Below are 21496 nucleotides of genomic sequence, written 5' to 3'. Positions count from 1 at the left end.
CATACAATCAGAATTACTAACTTTATCTTTCGTAATTGCCTCTATCTGTCATTGGATTAATAATTCTCCTTAACATATCTGTGAAAGGCATATGACCATTTTCTCTTCTTCTTTTTTCTTTTTTTAACCACTAGATAATGGTTTTGCTGATTGTTGCTTTATATTACAGTTTGAGGTGCAGAAGTGTTATTTCCCCTTCATTTGTGCCTTTTTCATTATTCTCTTGATATTCTAGATCTTCTGTTCCTCGAAATTAATTTTTATATTTTCTCTACCTCTGTAAAGTATTTCTTTGGTAGTTTAATAGCATTACATCTGTAAATGAACTTTGGATTATTGTTATTTTTATTACATTGGTATGACCTAGCCATGAGCACTGAAAACTCCTCCAACTATTTGTAGTGTTTTTTTTTTATTTCGTTAAGGATTCTATTGTAATTGAATCTGTACAAGTATTTTGTGTGCTTTGGTATAATAAACACCAAATATTTTATATATTTGTAGAAATTTTTAATGAGACATCTTTTTATTTCTACTATTGCCTATTAGATTTTGTTGTTACTACATAGAAATGCTATTAATTTTCCTGTTTTTATTTGTAGTCAACAACATTGCTGAAATTATGTCAATTAGTTTCTTAGCTGATTTCCTAGAATTTTCTAAGTAAACCAACAAGTCATCAGCAAATAAGAATAGGTTTTTCTCCTTTTATGCTTATCTTTAATTCTGTTGTCTTGTTTTATTGCTTTTCTTAGTATTTTTAGAACAATTTCAAATAATACCAGGAAAGCCTGTAACCAGAATCACGAACGTACTAGAAATGTACAGAGGAGTGAAGGCCCTCGGAGAGAGCATGTGGTAGTACTAAGGGCTTTTCCCTCAGAACTGTAACATCTGGGTTGTAGTACAAGCTCTCTCAATCATTAGTTGTATGACTTTAGGCAAATCATTCTGTGTTTCTGAACTGATGTTTCCTCACCTACACAATGAGAGAATTAGATTATATAATCATGAAGATGTGACAGGTTTGATCTTCCAAGTATATTTATTTATTTTATCTATTAAGCAATGCATGCCAATTACCCAACAAACCAGGATCAGACCTTAGCTTAGGTCCAACCCTGAATAAAAGGGAAGACTGACTTTTAGGCATTAAAAACAATTAATTAAATAAGGTCAATTAAAACAAGGGAAGCAATACAAAGATAACCTGAGTTCTAATTGGATGAAAGATTAGGGACTTTCTAAGTTGGAAGGGTGAGAGTGAATAGAGCAATTCCTTGAATCCAGAAAAAAAGAGTTGTCCCACTCCCCTTAAGTGTCTGTAAGCAATCAAAGAACATAGCAACAATAACTGATTGATCAGAACAGGACCAGTTTTCAGATAAGACATAGGGGTTGCTTGAGATATACAACTGTAAAAAAACACCTTGCCTCAGTTTTTAGATCTTATAAAATTCTTGTCAGCATAACCTAGATCCTTGGTTAATTGTCTCTAAACAACAGGGAAAGGTGGTTCAGTTTCCTAGCCATACAGGGCTAAGTCCAAGCAATACAATAAAGTTTTCTCCTAATTCCTACAACTGAATAAACTTTTCTCACAAGACAGAATTTAGATTAGACCCATAATTAAATAGAAACTAAACTAGCTCCAGAACTGAGTGACAAGATGGAGTCTGTATGGTTCACTCAATTCCTAAAATTAACCATTTGCTGTCCTACTACCCTCAGTTCCCTCAAAGACTACTTCTACCTCTATTATTGTGTGATTTTATTCTTTAATTTCATTTTCCAATAGAAATGTGCCATTATGTATATATCAGAATAAGCTATCGTGGCCTTTTTTTTATTAGTACAATCTAAAACAATTCAATTCAACATTTATTAAGTCCTTATTATGAGGAAAGCCCCGTGCTAGACTTTGGTTACAGGAAAACAATTTACAATAGTTGATACCCTCAAAGACCATACACTCAAACACGTATTTGTTTACATAACATGCAAACACATAAATATTCATCATACTTTTAGAAGTTAGAAAGTACTACTAATTTGAGTGGGAGGGGGGAGAGAAGAAGCACCAGGAGAAGTTTCCTTTCATGGGTAGCATATTAACTTAGTTTTGAAGGGAGCTGAGAATTCTAAAACCCAGAGGTGAAGAGGGAACACATTCCAGGAATGAAGGTGTTCAGTCATTTTAAAATTGTGTTTAATTCTTCGTGACCACATTTGTTGTTGTTGTTGTTGTTGTTGTTTTTGGCAAAGATACTGGATTAATTTGTCATTTCTTTCTGCAGCTCATTTTGCAGATGAAGAAATGAGACAAACATGATTGAGTGACTTGCCTAGGGTCACAGAGATAATAAGTATCTGAGGCCAGATTTGAACTCAGAAAGGGCTGTTTTTTTTTTTTTTTTACAGTTGTATATCTCAAGCAAAGACAGAGAGATAGGTGTAGGGAATACCAAGGTCAGGGAACAGAAAGCTGCATATTTTTTGCTAGAACTTCCCTATTTTTTACAGACTTTAAATTTCAAGTATTTCTCAAAGATATTTCTTTTTTTCTTTTTTTTTTTAATAGGTGAGGTGATTGCGGTTAAGTGACTTATCCAGAGTCACACAGCTAGTGACTGTTATGTGTCTGAGGCCAGATTTGAACTCAGGTCCTCCTGACTCCAGGGTGGGTGCTCTATCCATTGTGCCATCTAGCTGCCCCACAAAGATATTTTAATAAGCTCAATTCAGTCTATATCCTCTCATCTCACTCAACTCATGTCTTCCTATAAATCTCCATAGAGAATCCACCCTGTTTGATGAAGGCACTCTTAGTTGCAGCAAGCATAGACCAGGAGCCATTACATTTTCCCTAATGTTTTGCATTCATTCCCCAGGCCCTAGAAATATCTGAAGTACTTTACCTTCCCCTATCACTCCATATCCCTCCCCTCTAAATGAAACAAAATAAATAATTTTATACAAGGGAAATAACACCTTGTATTGGGCTGAGATCAAATCAAGTCACCTTTCCATGAAGTATAACTGTATTAACTTAGGTCATAAAAGAAGCAAGAAAAAAAAAAGCTATATCCTCTACTCAGTTACCTAATTAGAGAAAATTTACAGAAAATATAATAATTATATGACAGTTTATAAGAGGAAAGAATATAGATAACAGGGAGAAATTCTAATTTTAATTCACAAAGGCATATTATCATAAAATTATAAAATTATAAAGACAACATTTTCCCAGAATCAAGGAAAAAATGGAAATCAAAGTTATATATATATGTCCACTAACCCTTTTTAAAATTATTGAGAACTCATCACCTTCACAATACTTTCTTGAATATGGTCTATAGTTTGCATCTGACACTGTCTTCTATTTTGTGAGTTTTGGGAATTCATCTTCCTAGCTCTAATCCTGAGAGCCTCTTTAATTTTCCATGTTACCCAAGTCAAATATCTGTTTTCTATAAAACATTTGTTAAATATATCCTTTGTTTCTATCCTCATCCAATTTGGTCCTCTTCTCTCCAGGCTACATTGACTTATTTTTTCATCATTTTTTTCATTTTTAATAATTCTGATTAATTCATTCTAATGAATACCCTAATCCCTATCTCCAGATATACCTTGATCACCTTAATCTCTGTTTCTGCTCTTGATGCAGACTTTCTATTGCCTCCCCTGCCAAATAATCAAGTATGAATTCATTATTATAAAGTCTCTTTTGATCAGAATGAAAATTCCTCTTATCACTTTTCATTTCTAACTCCTATTTTGCTTCCTTAATTTAGTTAAAATATGTATCAATCTTTCCAAAACATTTCTCCTCTATATTCCTAAAATAACCCCACTTTTATATTTTCCATAGTAAAAAGTGGGGAAAAACAATTTAGATACTTCAATGCAATCTTTCCTCTCCACTTCTTAAAATGTCAGCAACCAAAGAGAAGTCCTAGTGACTTTAATTATATAAGATCATAGCATTTGAAGCTTGAAAGGACCTTAGATATTACTTAGCTCAATTTTCTTATTTTATAAATGAGATAACTGAGGTCCATATCAATGATGTCATTTGCCCAAAGTCACATATTTAAAAAGAAATCATTATTTGATCTCAGTTCTTTGGAACTCAAGATGCACTGGCCTGAAAGGATGTTAAAGAAATACCAAGAAAAATGACTGTTTTAAAATTTCACACAGATCTTTGGTATTGTAAAAACTAATAATCTCTGTCTTTTAAACACAATATAGGAATAAACAAATCACATTCACTCATTTATTAAAATTGAACACCACTAAAATGAATGATAACAGCAAAAGATTCCTAATTCTACTTGGTTAGTGGGCTATCAAAGTTTGATACCTATATTTAATAATTATAAAACAATTTGCGCTCTGATTTGGAGTTATACTGATTAGTCACGGTCAATGTATCATAACTAATATAAAAGATATCATCACAGCCATCTTTTAAGACAATAGGTGTCAAGGGCCTGGTATATAGTAGTCACTTAATAAATGCTTATTGAGTGACTAATATTATGTGAGTTTCTTAAGGAATATTATTAGATTTTGTTTGAGACTGAAAGTCCTTGAAAACCTTTATTTATTTCAAAGTATCAACTCATGCCCTATATCCTTCTGCATTTCACAATTCCTATCCTTCAGCTGCACTTTACTGCCTGTTCTCCCAGTCTTAGTATCTTAAAGGTCACAGTAACAATTCTATTAATGGAGATACAAAGCTATCTTCTCTGCTGTGAGTCCTGGAGAAGGGAGAGGAAGTAGGGTGGGAGGAGCTGTGAAAGAGAAATGGAAGAAAGTCAAAGCCCTTTAATAGCCCCAGAGACCTGACTGCCTGGGATTTCTGCTTTGTTGCCAATCTTTTGTCTGAAATGCATTCTTCATAGCAAAAATATTGTGTTGTGAGGAAAGAAAATGTGAACCCCCTATATCAATAGATCATCTTATATTATTAATCAACAACATGAAACCATTTCTTCTAAACTATTTCACTGGGGTCAATTAGGTGCTAGAAAACAGAGGAGTCTTCTCGGCATAGTGAAATATAAAATAAGCCAGATTTATCCCAGAAAAAAGAACAGAATTGAGCAAAGAGACTTAAACATGTGATGAGGATGCTGCCTCCATAGTCTTGGGAAGACACACATTTGTAAATCACCTGAATAGAGACTGAGCTAAGCCAATGGAAAGGAAGAGAAATGAAGAGCTCACCAAACAGGTTGTGAAGTTGTTTCTGGTCTAATATCACAAAAAGATTAGATTCATTAGAGTGGAGTTTAGTTAAAATATTTTAATGACATTATTTGCAGATGATGGCTTCAGGTAGTTTCATTTAGTGTCTACAAGTTATTGATTTTGTAACAATTTATAAGGGCAGAAGTAGGTGTAGTCAAGGTGACTTGGGAGAGATAGTGCTGAATTTAAAGGGACCCAAGTTTAGAAGGCATTATTAGTACTCAAGTCTCCCAGCAACATAAATAGAAATAACGTGGCTGGGTCCCTAATTGGCAACATAAACAAATAAACAAACAAATGAATGAACGAATGAATGAATAAACAAATAAATAAAAAAGAAAGCTACCACACTGTGTCATGGCTGACCTCTTTCCCAGCATTGCACTTCTTTGTCCTCAAACTCCATCCCATGGAGAGAGTGACCATAAGGCAATATCTGAAGATATCTGTGCCCCACCTCAAAACATGAGGTTTTTCCACATGAACTCAGAGACATACACACTATTAACAGAGAACATGCTTTTTACAGATTCCTCTAGAAGCAAACATTTTCATTATAAATCTAATAATAGCAGCAATCTGGAATGTCTGCCACCAGGCATTCAGATGCCATTAAAATATTTATTCTTCTCCAAGAATTTTGATTTCAAATGTTTATAAAATTAATGTTTCCAATTGACACCATTATTTACCTTGTTCAATATTTTAAAAGATCTGTAGTTTCACTATTGTGGATATTCACTTCATGAACACAGATGACAACCCCTATGTTCCTTCATAAATTTACTTTGTGAGTTGTGATAAAACATATACATATATACACACATACATATATATGTACATACATGTATACATACACACCAACAATGATAAACCCCCAACATCAACAACAAATATAACAACAAAAAAGTCCTCTCACTTTGATTTTCTTTAATTTTTCATACCTATTCTCTCACTGATTTATAATGCCCCTGTCTACTGGCTCATTCTCTATTGCCTACAACCATGCCTCTAAGTCTCTCTTCCTCAAAAAAAACTCTCCACTGTTCTTGAAATGTCCAGTACCTATCACCCTATACCTCTCCTTCCTTTTGTGGTTAAACTCCTTAAGAAGGCCATCTACATGGGATGACTCCACTTCCTTTTTTCTCTCTTTTCTTAGCTCTTTTAAATCTGGCTTCCATGCTTTTCATGCAATAGAAACAACTCTCTCCAAAGTTACTACTCATCTCTTCACTGCCAGATCTAATAGCCTTTGTTCAATCTTCATCTTTCATGAACTCTGTAGCCTTTGACACTGCAGATCACCCTTTTCCTTCTATAGTTTTCTCTAGGTTTTCATAACACTGCTTTATTCTTGTTCTCCTCCTAGCTGTTGGACTGCTCATTTTTTGTATCTCCTTTGCTGTACTTTCATACATATGTGCATCTGATAATTGTGGGCATCCTCCAAAGCCCCATCCTTGGCTTTCCTTTCTCATTCTATATGATTTCACTTGGTGATCTCATCTGCTCCTACAGTTTCAATTATCATCTTTATGTAGATAACTCTCTAATCTGTTTATCCAACCTTCACTTTTCTCCTGACTTTCAGTATCACAACTCTAATTTTTATTATACATCTCAGACTAGATGTCCCATAGATATCTTAAACTCCATGTGTCCAAAATTTGATTCACTATCTTTTCCCCTAATTAATTCCTATTTTAAGATAATTCATTATCCCCCCCACTCTTTCTAACTTCCCCATTACTGTCAACTATATCTATCAAAGATACCATCATCCTCCCAGTCAAGTAGGCTCACAAACTAGTTGTCATCTTTGATTTTTCATTTTGTTTTTCAAACCTCCCATCATATCAGTTGTCAAGTCTTGCTATTATTTCTCATATATGACCCCTTATTTCCTCTGACCCTGCAACCACGCTGGTTCAGGCCCTCACACATAGACTATTATAATGGTCTACTGATATGTCTCTCTGACTGAAGTGTCATCCCACTCCACCCATTTCACCCTAGGCCATATCCAGTTGTCCTGATCCATATCTGGCCACTGGACCCAGATGGCTCTGGAGGAGAAAGTGAGGCTGGTGACTTTGCACAACCTTTCCTCACTTAAATAGAATTAAATACAATTCACTTGCATATCAAGGCATCACATATCTGATGTCATTCTCTTTGAGAGTGAAGGACAAACAGCAAATCTCCACTCCAATACATCATCCATTCCACAGTCAAATTGATCTTCCTAAAATGTATATCCATGTCACTCATCTCTATTCAATAAATTATAGTGGTTACCTGTCACCTTCAAGATGAAATACAAAATCCTCTGGCTTTTAAAATGCTTCTTAACCTGTCCTCTTTCTACATTTCCAATCTTCTTATATCTTACTCCCCAAAATCCAATGACCCTGGCCTCCTTGTTTTTCCTTACACATGACATTCTCTTTCCCAATTCTGAGAATTTTCCCTGACTGAACCCCATTTCTGAAACATTATCTTTTGTCATGTCTACCTATTGAATTCCCTTGCTTCCTTCAAGTCATGGCTAAATTCTTATCTTCTGCAAGAAGACTTTCTTAGAACTCCTTAATTTTATGTTTTCCCTCTGAGATTACTCTCAATTTATCTGATATGCATCTCATTTGTACATAGCTGTTTACATATTGTCTCCTCCATTAGATGGAGAGAAAGGAGTTTTGTTTTTGTCTTTCTTTGTAATCCTGCCCCTTTGCACAGTGCCTGGCATATAGTAGATGCTTAGAAAATGTTTATTGATGGTGTAATAATCAACCTCTTAACTTGACTAGTAAATGTTTATTGATGGTATAGTAATTAACCTCTCAACTTGACTAGGCTAATACTCAGATAAATAATACTCCTTCAATGAACCCCTAATCTGTCTTTCTAGTTTGGTTAAGATTGTCAAACCTTACCTTCCCCTGGTGTAATAGTTTAGAACCCACAGTCATGCTAGTTATTTGAGGTTTTTTCAACAGTATGCCAAGTAGGGCAGTATAGACAGATCCTCATACAGTGATTTTATACCCAACTATAGAGGGATGCTGATTAGCTAGTTTTGGCAAAGGCAATATGCCATATTTCTAATAATAGTTGTTGACATTAGATATTAATGTATGCAGAATATGCTTCTATGAGTTGTTAGTGCAGCCTATGAGCTAGACACTTTGAAAAAAATTTTTGATGGAAGCAGACATTTTAGAATTACCAAGAAGCCCTTCTTACTAGTTATTGCTTCTGTGAGTTCTAACCCCCAGGTCTGTTGAATTGTTGCCTGTGAAAATACAATACACAACCTTCAGCAGTCTTTTGTTTGTAGAGGACAAACATCTGAATCAGGTTGAACTCATACTGGTCTCTACTTGGTATCCTTTCTTCCATGTGAGTTTCAACACACTGCTGAGAATCTGACACTTTAGCCACTGGTCCAAAGATAGGATTATCTGTTCAGAGGAAGAGAGTTGTATTGTTGAGTTTAATTATTCAGAGAAGTCAACTGGAAGAACTTCTCATTTCCAAAGATATCTAGCACTGATTGGAAGACATTGATGAGACTTGAATCACAGTGGGGTAGAAAGAATTCTGGAACTACAAAAGCATCTGGATTCAAAACTCAGTTTTGCTACTCATTACCTACAAGACCTTGCACAAGTCGTTTCCTCCTTTGTGACATCAATTCATTCATCTACAGAGTGAGCAACTCTGAATAGGTTTCCTCTTAGCTCCATTCTGTCACTAAATCTTATGGGTTTTAAGGTAGAGATAAACTGAGATGTTATCTTATTTAAAAAGAAGAGTAGTTGGGAGTATGTTGTATTATTCTCTTTCCCCAAGAGACTGTAGGCTTTTGGAGGGCAGGGGCAGTATTTGGCTTCACTTCATTTGATTCTATTTTGTTTTGCTATCTTTAGTCTTTGTATTCCCAGTATTTTTCCTAAATGTTTATTGGATTAGATTCCATTTGAATGTTATATGGAAACTAACAAAATCTACACTTTTCTTGTAATACCTTTTCCAACTTTCACTCAAAATCCCACAAATATATACCTTTGTGGCAATGAGGGGGCCTGAAGCAAAACTGGTTATTCCAGGTAGAGATTTGGGTAACTGATTTACCATTTGCAACACTAATGTTTCTATAAAGTGACCCTATGGAGACATCTAGAATTTTCCCCAAAAGTAAAAACAATAATAAAAAAAAAAAAGTTCAAGGTTACCTTTACCTACTTTGAAATCTTGTGTAGAAATGCCAGGTCAAATTTATGCTTCACTCTCTAGTAACCACCATCATTATCTATTGAATCAACCAATTTTGACTGCAGACAGTTCTTATCAGCACAAAAATTTCTACTGCCAACAAAATCAGTACAATGACATCATATACACAGAAAGAAAATTATCCTTTATGTACTACAAGAGAAGTTAATTTTCATATTGAAAAAACCCTGAAAATTTTATATTCAGATTTCTTTTTTGGAATCATCCTAAAAAGAACAAAGGATAATGACTTTAGAAGAGGTCTAGCGCAAAACACCTGACTGGGCATTTTTAAACTCTTCTTTTTAAAAAACTTCCCACCTTCAATCCCTCCTCTCTTCTACTCATTTTTATAGTTTTCTATTTGTATTCATCTTGTCCCAGTTTGACTTCCTACACTTTCCATCACAGCCCATTTTCCTCTTTGCCAGAGAATTGGAGCCAGTAAAAAGCTTGCTACCTTCCCACCAGTCAAAAAATAGTGGGAATATGACAACATGGACCAATTCATCATACTCTAGTATAGAAAATAAGAGAATTACCACCTCAGCATGAACAATGGAAAAAAAACACATCGAAATAAACTAACAGAATTTTGCCATCCTTAATTATTAAAAAAAGAAAATATGGCAACTCTGACAAATAAGCTGGTATTATTACTATGGCTAAAATAAATAACAAGACATTAAACACTCTCCAACATGGAGAGCAATGTAGCATGGTAGAAAGAAATACTGGATTAGGAATTGGGGTACTAGCTCTAGCTCCTTCCAGTGAAGAGAATTGTAACCTTTGACAAGTCAATGCTTTTCATTGGAATTCAGTTTTTCTTCTATATTTAACACCCACTATCCCAATCAATAGGTGAGAACAAAGTTCCCAAGTACCAAAGGGTATGTTTACTTTTAATTATCATCTCTATGCCAGTGACTCAAATATCTATTCATCCATCCCTTGCCTTCCTTGAGTTTCAATCTCTTATAACCTTCTACCTATTTGACATATGGCATTATATGTCCTGTAGACATCTTAAGATGTTCAGATCAGAATTCATTATCTTTTCCCCCAAACTATATTTCTTCCAAACTTGCTTATCTGGGTCTATGGTAAAACTATTCATTATTTTACCCAGGTTTTTAACTTTGGTTTCATTTTTGACTCCTGATTTCTTCCCTATGCTTGTCTAATCAGCTGTAAAATCTTCTTTGGTCTCCACAAATTCTCTTGCATCTATTCCCTACTTATAACTTCCATAAGCATCACTTTACCTAAGGCTCTCAATGTCTCCTTCCTGGACAATTATGATAGCCTCCTAATTCATCTCCTTGCCTCAAGTATCTTTCCCTCTCTATAATTTTCCTTCTACAAAGTATCCAAGGGGATTTTCCCAAAGTGCAGCTTTGATCATATCCCTCTCCTATTCAGTGAATTCTAGTAGTGCCTTATTGCTTCTAGGATCAAATATAAACTCTATTTGGCTTTTATACTTCTGTGCAATCTGCTTCCATATTAAATTTCCGGCCTTATTATACTTATTCACACATACTATATTCCATACATATTGACTAACTTTCTTTTCTTTGTGAACAACCCTTCATCCCTCATCTCTGTATTTCTCTACCAACTATTCCACAGACTTGAAATTTCTTACCTTCTCACTCCTCTTTGAATCTCCAGGTTTCCTTAAGGAAAAGCTCAAGTAGCATCTTCTACTAAGACCTTTCCTTATATCCCTCTATCCTCCCCCCTGCCTCAATAACTGGTGTGTCCTCTCCAAAGTTGTTTCTAATCTATTTTATATGCACATATTCATGTGCAAAACATATAATGATATGTTATACACATATATGTATATATGTATATATCAATATCTAATCATATATACATGTATATACTCATACATTTTTACCTGTATATCATTATCTATATCATCTATATTTGTATCTATAGCCAGTCTCAAGGTGATGAAATATTTTTGACCTTTAAACTCATGAAAAAAAGAAAATTCTAAAAAATGACTCTCAACCCTGTAGGATTCCTCTTGTTTCTTCAATGATTAGTGACAGTGATACAAAATAGGCTAAGAATTGCAGGTTTTGACTATCATTTTATTTTTTCTCATTTCATTTTTTTCACACAGGTAGAGTTTATTATTTTTTAATTGTATTTTTAATTTATGGAATAAAAGAAGCATTTCCAAGACATAGTACAATTAAAAAAGATGGTTGTACATGAAACTGCAAATCTACAATGTGCAATTTGGTATTCCTTTCAAATAAACAACAAAATTATGGTGTAAATTCTTTTTTCTTCTTTCCTCCCTCCTAGCCTAGAGATGGTTATCATTATACACAAATAGGTACGTATGTTTAAAATTATTTTATAAGACTTTTATTTATCAGTTATTATTCTGGATGCTGATAGTGTCTTTCTTCATATGTCCTTTATAGTTAATTTTGGAATTTGTAATAGACAAAATAAGTTATTCATGCAAAGTCATTATTGTTGTTTTTTGCTGGGCAATGGGGTTAAGTGGCTTGCCTAGGGTCACACAGCTAGTAAGTGTCAAGTATCTAAGACCAGATTTGAACTCAGGTCCTCCTGACTCCAGGGCCAGTGCTCTATCCACCGTACCAGCTAGATGCCCCTCAAAGTCATTCTTAAAACAATATTGTTCTTACTGTATCAAATGTTCTCTTGGTCTGCTCATTTCATTCTTTGTTATTGATCAGGAGGTAATCACAACATTTTGTGGAATTGCTGATGTGTCCCACTTTTACCTCTAGACCATCAACTCAGTTGCCAAGCTTATCCCTATAGCCATCATCCAGGGGAATAACCCTGATGGAAATGTGACATGTCCACCACTTCTGTAGAAACTGTGCACCCCATCTCCTTGGAAGCACAAAATCGGGGGAGTTCTTGAAACCAAAGTTCTTGGCATTGTCAAATGGTTCAATATTAGTAATAGATATCAATTCTATAAATGGAAATGACATTAAAGCAGAATTACTGTCTTGCATTTATTAAGTGCCTACTATATGCAGGCACTGGGCTAAGTGTTTTCACAAATATTATCTCATTTGATCCTCACAACAACTCTGGGAGGTAGGTGCTTTTACTATCCCTATTTTATATATGAGGAAACTGAGGTAAACAGAGGCTAATTGACTTGCTCAGCATTGAACAATAATAAATAAGTGCATAGGACTTATTTGAACTCAGATCTTCCTGATTGCAGGTTTCATATTCTATCCATGGTACCACCTAGCTGACTATAGGCAGCTGCTTTTCTCCTGTACCTAAAAGATCACTAGGCCTTTCCATTTGACTGGTAGTTGAAACCTCCTCTATTAGTTATTCTAATAATCTCCTTCTACTAGAATGCAAGCTCCTTGGGTATAAATTCCTTTAGAATACTTCCTAACATCTCCCCCCCCACACACCAATGAAGATGGAAAATCAACAAAGGGACAATGATTGAGAACCTGTTAGGTACAATATACTGTGCTAGACAGTATGTTGTGGAGTATGTAGTCATGAGTAGGAAACATTACTCACCTTCAAGTAACTGACAGTCTACATGAAACCCAGTAAACCATAGTGGTTAACCCATGCATGATAATTTTAATTGTCTTAACTCATTTGATCACATAGTTCTTTCTCTCTGGATGTCAAAGGATACGAATATATAGAAATATACATTATATGCATACAAGAATACGAACAAATATATTTTTCCAATCTTCATCCTTGACCTATTTGCTATATGTGACAGTTTTGAGTACTATTTTCTCCTGGGTACTCTCTACTCTCTGAGCTCTCATTAGACTATCCTTTCTCCATGGTCTCTTTCTATCTAACTTCTCAATCTCCTTTGCTGCTTTATCATCCCCAAACACATCTCCTCAATTGTGGATATTCCCCAAGGTTTTGGCCTATGCTCTTCAGTCCTTTATACTTTCTCTCTTAATAATATAATCAACTCTAAAGAGTTTAACTATCATGTCTATGCAGATAACTAATATATCTACACATACAGCCACTAATTGTACTGAGTTTCCATCATTATGAATTGGTTATTGAACATTTCAAACTGGATGTCCTGAGGACATCTCAATCTCGATATGTCCAAAACTAAACTCATGTTCTTTTCCCATACCTTACCACTTCCAATTTTCACTATTTCTACCAAAAGCATGACAATATTTACAATCTCTTAGTACTTGGATTAAACATGTTTATTAACCTACTATTTATACTCATTATATTTAGTATATATGCATACAGATTTTTTTGTGTGTCCTTATTCCTTTAATTGTGTTTATATACCCATCATCTAACCTGGTGACCGAACTATATAGCACTTAATAAGTGCTTGTTGGTTGACTAGTTGGTTCTTTTGAAAGAGAAGTAGGAAGTTAGTGGGTACTGGATAGAGAGAAAAATAGATTTGCAGACATTTGCAACAGTTAGGTGAATAGTAGAAAATTATTTTTAATTTAATTTTTATTAATTTTCAGTTCTGAATTATCAAAATAAAACCCATTATAAATGTCTAGTCATGAAAGGCAAATTTCCTCATTAGGCATCTGTAAATGTGTGTGTATGTGTGTGTGTGTGTGTGTGTGTGTGTGTGTGTGTGTGCTCGTGCTTCCATCTGCACTCTGAGGCCATCTATTCTCTATCTGGTGACGAATAGCATGTTTCATAATGAGTCCTTTGGAATTGTAATTGTTGTGTAGTCATTGTGTTTATAAGAGTTATTAAGTCTGTCAAAGTTGATTATATTCAAAATTGCTATTATTTTATAAAATATTCCCCTGGTTCTGCCCTCTTCACTTTGCAATGATTCATTTCAAACTTCTTAGGTTTTTCTGAAATCATCTCCTACATAATTTCTTATAGCACAATAGTATTCCATTATATTCATATACCACAATTTGTTCATCCACTCCCCAATTGAAGCACATCTCCTCAGCTTTCAATTCTTTTGTCACCACTGAAGAGGTGCTAGATGTACTTTTTGTACGTATGTGTCCTCTTCTCCTTTCTTTGATCTCTTTTGGGCATAGAATTAGCAGCAGTATTGGTAGGTCAGAAGATATGCATAGTTTAATAACTTTTGGGACTTAGTTCTAAATTATTTTTCAGAAGGCTGGACACCAAAACTGTATTATACTACCTATTTTCCAACAGGCCCTGCAACGTTCATCTTTTTCCTTTTTATTATCTTATGGATATAATGGTTTCCTAAAATAGTAGTAATCTAGGGCATTTTTCATGTGATTATTGATAGCTTTGATTTCCCATGAAAATTGTCTATTCATATTCTTTCAACATATAACAATTGGGGAATGGCACATTTTCTTGTATATTTGAAACGGCTCCCAACATATCTTGGAAATGAGAAAAAATGCTGCAAATATTTTTCCCAGATTTCTATTTTTCTTTTTATTTTGGCTGCATTGGTTTGGTTTGTGTAAAAACTTTAATATATTATTCAATCAAATTATCCCCTTTACCTTCTGTGAACCTATGTCTTATATGGTCTTGATCTCTTCTCCTAGTCATAGATATCACAGATAATTTCTTCCCTGCTCCATTAATTTACTTATAATTGAAGTCTAAGTCATGTACCCATTTTCAGCTTATCTTGGTATATGATATGAGATATTGGTCTATGCCTTGTTTCTGCTAAACTTCTTTCTAGTTTTCATAACAGCATTTGTTAAATAATGGTCCCTCTCCCCAGTAGCTGGGATTCAATTATTTAAATCTTTCTCTGTTTGTGTGAAGAGAGTTTTGTAATTATGTTTGTATGGTTCAAATGTGTGTCTTGGCACATAGAGCCAAAATATTTTCTTCTGTTTGTAGTTAATCTTAAATGGAATTTCTCTTTGTAGCTCTTCCTGCTGGGTTTTGTTGGTAATATGAAGAAATGCTAATAATTTGTGTGGGTTTATTTTATATCCTGCAACTTTGCTGAATTTCTTAATTGTTTCAATTAGTTTTTGAGTTGACTCCATAGGGTTCTATAAATAAACCAGCATATCATCTGCAAAAAGTAATAGTTTTGCTTCTTCTTTGTTTATGTTTATTATTTCAATTGCATATTCTTATCTTATTGCTATAGCTAGCATTTCTAGTTCAATATTTAATAGTAATGGTGATAACAGTGATCTCTCTTCATCTTTTTCCATGTTGTTTTTTTCCTGTGGGATATTTCACATTTTCTTTTAATATTTCACTCTTTCAATATTGTGTTATTATTTCTTGATGTCTCATGGAGACATTAGCATCTACTTGGCCAATTCTAGTTTTCAAGGGTTTATTTTCTTCAGTAAGGTTTCATATCTCTTTTTCTTTCTTCCCTAGTTCTTTCCTTTTGCTCATTCTTTCCTTTACTGATCTCATTTGGTCTCTAAAAGTATTGTTATCTCCTTTAACTTTGGTTTTGTATTTCTAAGAATTCTGGTTGGACTTGTGTCCAACTGACTTTCTTTGAGGATTTCATTGTAAAGGTTTTTGACTCATTATCTTCCTCTGTGTTTCAGTCTTGAGCTTCCCTATTTTATAAAAAGCTTTTATGTTTGCATTATTTTGTTATTTGTTCATTCATCTAGCTTATTCCTTGACTTTCACTTTCTGTCAAAACTAGTATTTACACACTTCTGAAGTGAATGTCAAACCTAAACTTCTGTCCTCTTCACGTTCTATTGTTTCATAGCTCTCTTTAGGTTGAGATTTGGCCTGTAAGCGTTCAGTGCATCCAAAGTAGTGTGAATGGAAAGGAGGTCTGTGTGCTACTTTCCTAGTTTGAGTTCTACAGGTCCCTGACTGAAGTTTGTGTCTATCATCTTTTTGTAAGGTTGAGAGTTTCAGTAGACTGTTGCTTAAGTCAGCCAGTATTGGCCACCTAGAATTCTATCGGTTCAGAGGGACTGAATTACTAGATCCCCTTTGTTCTTGTACAGTATATTCTACTTCTGGGATCAGAGCCACACAGCTACTGTGTACTTCATAAAGCTTGTTATATGTTCAGCCAATACTCACAATCACTCTTCTCCACCCTATATCTATAACCCAGCACTGAGTGCTGGGTGACAGAGCTACTAGATGTCACTCATTCCTGTACTTCATGTTTGCTGAGAGATCCCCTGGGGTCTTTTTCTGGTTCTCTTCCTCAGATGTTTCTCAGTCTCTGGGCATTGTAATGCTCCCTACTACTACCAATGTAAGCCCTGTGTTACTGAACAGACCTTTCCTCAGAATTTACAGACTTCTATCTCCTTCTCCTTAGTCCACTGTGGGCTGGAAAATGTGATTTCTTCTTGGCTTTCCAATTAGAATTCAACTGGATATATTCTCTAGGTCTTTGTTGAGAGGTGGGAGGAGAGCCAGACTCTAATGGTTCCTCTCACTCCAATATCTCAAATCCTCCAACATTAGAAAATCACTATACTTTTTTTTTTTAATAATGGGGGCCATGATTTTCTTTTTATAACATGTATAATGCTGCAGTATCTAATTATGGGCTTAAAAAAAGCATTTTGTAAGTTGATAAAGAAAGGAAAAAGTCAATCTAAGATTATACATATATGTGTATATGTATATGCACACACACATATACATATATATATACACGAGATATTTCATATTGGATGATCTCCTCAACTCAAACATCGAGGTAGTGTAATAAATATAGTTCTGCATTTAGACTCGGGAAGACCTGAATTACAATCTTGCCTCACACACTTACTAGATGTATTATCCTATGTGGATAACTCATTTTGCTTCTCTCCATCTCAGTTTCCATATATGTAAAATGTTGTTATTTAGTAATTTCAGTCATATCTGGATCTCTGTAACCCTATTAGAGGTTTTCTTTTCAAAGACTCTGGAGTGCTTTGCCATTTCCTCTTCCAGCTCATTTTTACAAGTGCTGAACTGAGATAAACAGAGTTATGACTTGCCCAGTGTTACACACCTGGTAAGCATCTGAGATGGGATTTGAATGCACAAAGATAAGTTTTTCTGATTCCAAGCCCAGTGTTCTACCCAGTACACCATGTAGGTAAAAATGAAGATTTCCCAAAAAGCTCTTGTAAGGGTCAAATGAGATATTATTTGTAAAGAGCACTATAAATCTTACAACATCATATAAATGTTAGCCATTGTTACTATTAATCATTATATTAAAGTAGGGACATAGATCAGGAAGTGTCTCAGAGCAAGGAAGACCTGGATTCACATCCCACCTCTGACAAAAATAAGTTGTATGACCCTGGGCAAGTCACTTAACCACTCAATGTTCTAGTCAGCTCCCTCATATCATAAGTTAACAGAGTTAAGGCTTGGCTTGACAAATCCTCAGGAGATTAAAACCTCAAGTATATTGGTCCTTGCCGAAGGTACTTCAAGAGTACCTGAAGGAAATGGAATAAAAGATACAAAATGTAAAAGCTAGGGAGGAAAAAATGGCAAAGGAAAATGAAACCATAGGATGTGGAAATCATCCTTCAAAAAATGAACAGCCAGAAAATTAGTATGGACTAGAAAGAAAACAATTGTTAGACAATAGAAAACAGAAATATCAAAAGAAAAAAAGAAAGTATAAGATATATGACATAAAAAAACACGATCAATGAAGATAGATCAAGGAGAGCTAATTTAAAAGTTATCAGAATACATAAAAATTACAATCAGAAAAAAGTTGGGATAACATATTTCAGGAAATTATAATTTAAAATTGCCTAGAACTCTTAGAAATGAAGGTTGAAGTAAAAATATAGATAAAAAAAAGATAGAATATGCCAGTAAATTCCAGAAAAAATATCCAAAATGAAAATTCACAGAAATGTCATAGTCAAAATCAAGGACTTCCATGTTGAAGGAAAAAAAAATACTGTGAGCAACCACAAAGAAGCCATTCAAATTCCCAGGATCCACATTAAGGATTACACAAAATTTAGTAGTTACCTCATTAAAGGAGGGAAGGCCTTGGAATATTGTTTTCTAAGAGGTGAGAGATAAAAGTCTATAATCAAGGATAACCAATCTTGCAAATAGTGATGGTGAAAGGAAAGAAAAACTGACTCTCAACTGAATATATCTCTAATCATCCTTGTAAAGAAAAAAAAGAAGCAGCTGAGAAGACATTTGAAAATGGGAACACAAGTGCTAAGGCAAAAACATAGAAAGATATAAATATTTGAATCATTGCAAAGGAATTGGTTATGACTTGTTTTCATAATAGGGAATAAAAAACAAATGCCTTCTTAGAATCATAATAGCTTTAAGAAACATAGAGAAAAGTTTAAATGGAAGAAGATCTTTGAGTGCTTTTGTTCTGAGTTAATGATCTTAGGAAAAGAAAAATAGAAGATAGACAGGGAACCTATATTGGGGAAGAAAAGAGAAGGAAGGGGAGGGAAAATTATTGTTCAATAGAGTTGCATGATATGAAACATTTATACCCATAGAGAAATGATAGGGGCGATGGCCATCTCATGAATCTCAATTTCATCTAGTTTGTTTACAAGAATATTAAATATAATTACAAACACACACTTATCTCAGTATAAAAATGCAATAATGTCAATAGTGAAATAGGAAGGTGTTGTTGTCCTTAATTTTTGAAGAGAACCAAAATCACATCACTATGCCAAAGTCAAGTCTTAGTGTCTATGACTGTGGCTGATCAGACCAAATAGTTTTTATCACCTTTTAGGGTGGATTCTCTAAGTTTGCATGTCTTGCATTTCTCTTGAGCTACCTCAATTCTGCTTTGCTCTGATGTGGGAATGCCATGCTGAGTGGTCCTGTGCCAGTGTCTCCATGTCACACAATCAATTCTGACATTCCTAAAAGAGATCTTGAGAGTGTGCTTGTATCTCTTCTTCTGATTACCATATCAATGCTTACCCTTAAGAGTGTCCTTATTTTTTGAGGAAATAGGAAAGTAAAGGGACAAGGAAGATATGGTGAGACATCTGAAAGGGAGTAGATAAGGCAATAGTCATAAGCAAAACAATCTCTGATGTAAAGGGAGGACTAAAACTTAAACATTAGAAACAGTAAAAAAAACTGATGAGGAGTAGGGTAAGTAGAAGAGCTGCAACAGAGAGGAAACAGGCCATTTCAATTGTAAGATCGTGTATCAAGCTACTTCCCTCACTTCCCATGATAGAACAAAATTGGAAACTAAGGGGATGTTCTCATCTTGTTGCTGTTGTTGCTATTGTTTAGTCAATTAGTTGCTCCCAACTCTTCATGATTCCATTTGGGGTTTGCTAGGCAAAAGTGCTGGACTGCTCTCACATTCCTTCTCCTGCTCATTTTACAGATGAGGAACTGAGGCAAACAGAGTTAACTGACTTGCCCAGGATCACACAGCTAGTATGTTTCTGAGACTTGCTTTGAATTCAGGTCCTTCTGATTCCAAAGCAGGCATTCTAACCACTGCACTATCTAGTTGCCCTCATCTTGGAGAATGACTAAACAAATTTGGCTTTAAAATATAATGGAATAATTTATCATGCCATAATAATTATGGAATGTGTGATTTCAGATGGATTAGAGAAAACTTTTGTGAACTGAAAGTACATAATGAAAAATAAAATACTTTATACAATAATAACAGCATTTTAGAGGAAAAAAAACAACCTTGAAAGATATTAGAATTCTAATAAGCACAATATTTGATCCACTAACCCAAAAGAATGAAGATGAAATTACTTTTTTTCTTATTAATTTATTTATTTTTAGTTTTCAACATTAACTTATACGAAATATTAAATTCTAAATTTTCTTCCCATCTCATCTCTCCCCATACTCCAAGATGGCATGCATTCTGAATTCCCCTTCCTCTAATCTGCCCTTTCTTCTATCTCCCCCTCACTTCTCTTATCCCCTTCCTTTTCTATTTCCCTGTAGGACAGGATAAATTTCTGTACCCTGTTGCCTGTGTATCTTATTTCCCAGTTTCATGTGAAAACAATTTTTAACATTTGCTTTTAAAACTTTGGGTTCCAAATTTTTTTCCCATCCTCCCTCTCCACCAACCCTCATTGAGAAGGCAATACAGGTTATAGATATGTAGTCATTCAAAACACTTCCACAGTAGTCATGTTGTGCAAAACTAACTTTATTTCCCTTCATCCTATCCTGCCTCTCATTTATTCTATTCTCTCTTTTAACCCTATCCCTCCTCAGAAGTGTTTGCTTCTGATTACCCCCTCCCTCAATCTACTCTCCCCTTTATCATCCCCCCTGCTCTCTTATCCTCTTCTGCTCTGATTTTCTATAGAGTAAGATAGATTTCCACACCCAACTGGTTGTGTATGGTATTTCCTCCTTAAGCCAAATCTGATGAGAATCTTCCCCCATGTCCCCTTTACTGCAAAAACCTTTTCTGTCTGTTTTATGTGAGATAATTTATGCCATTCTACCTCTTCCTTTCTCCTTCTCCCAGTATAATTCTTTCTCACCCTTTAATTTTATTTTTTTAGATATCACCCCTTCATCTTCAACTCACCCTGTGCTCTCTCTCTCTCTCTCTCTCTCTCTCTCTCTCTCTCTCTCTCTCTCTCTCTCTCTCTCTGTCTGTCCACATATAATTTTTCCCCCTCCAACTACCCTAATACCGGCAAAGGTCTCATGAGTTACAAATATCATCTTTCCATGTAGGAATGTAAACAGTTTAACCTTAACAAGTCCCTTATGATTTCTCTTTGCTGTTTACTTCTTCATGCTTCTTTTCAGCCTTGTATTTGAAAATCAAAATTTTTATTCAGCTCTCATCTTTTCATCAAGAATGCTTGAGAGTTCTGCTTCTGGGAGCCAAGACGACAGAGTGAAAAGGTAGTCACTCTCAATCTCCCCTATCAAACTCTGAAAACCCAGAAAATATCACCCCAGAAAAAAACCCTGTAACAACTGAACTAGA

The sequence above is a fragment of the Phascolarctos cinereus genome, unplaced genomic scaffold, assembly GCF_003287225.1.
Source record: "Phascolarctos cinereus isolate Bilbo 61053 unplaced genomic scaffold, phaCin_HiC Scaffold_5;HRSCAF=322, whole genome shotgun sequence".
Taxonomy (NCBI): Eukaryota; Metazoa; Chordata; class Mammalia; order Diprotodontia; family Phascolarctidae; genus Phascolarctos; species Phascolarctos cinereus.
This window is presented reverse-complemented; position numbering follows the sequence as displayed.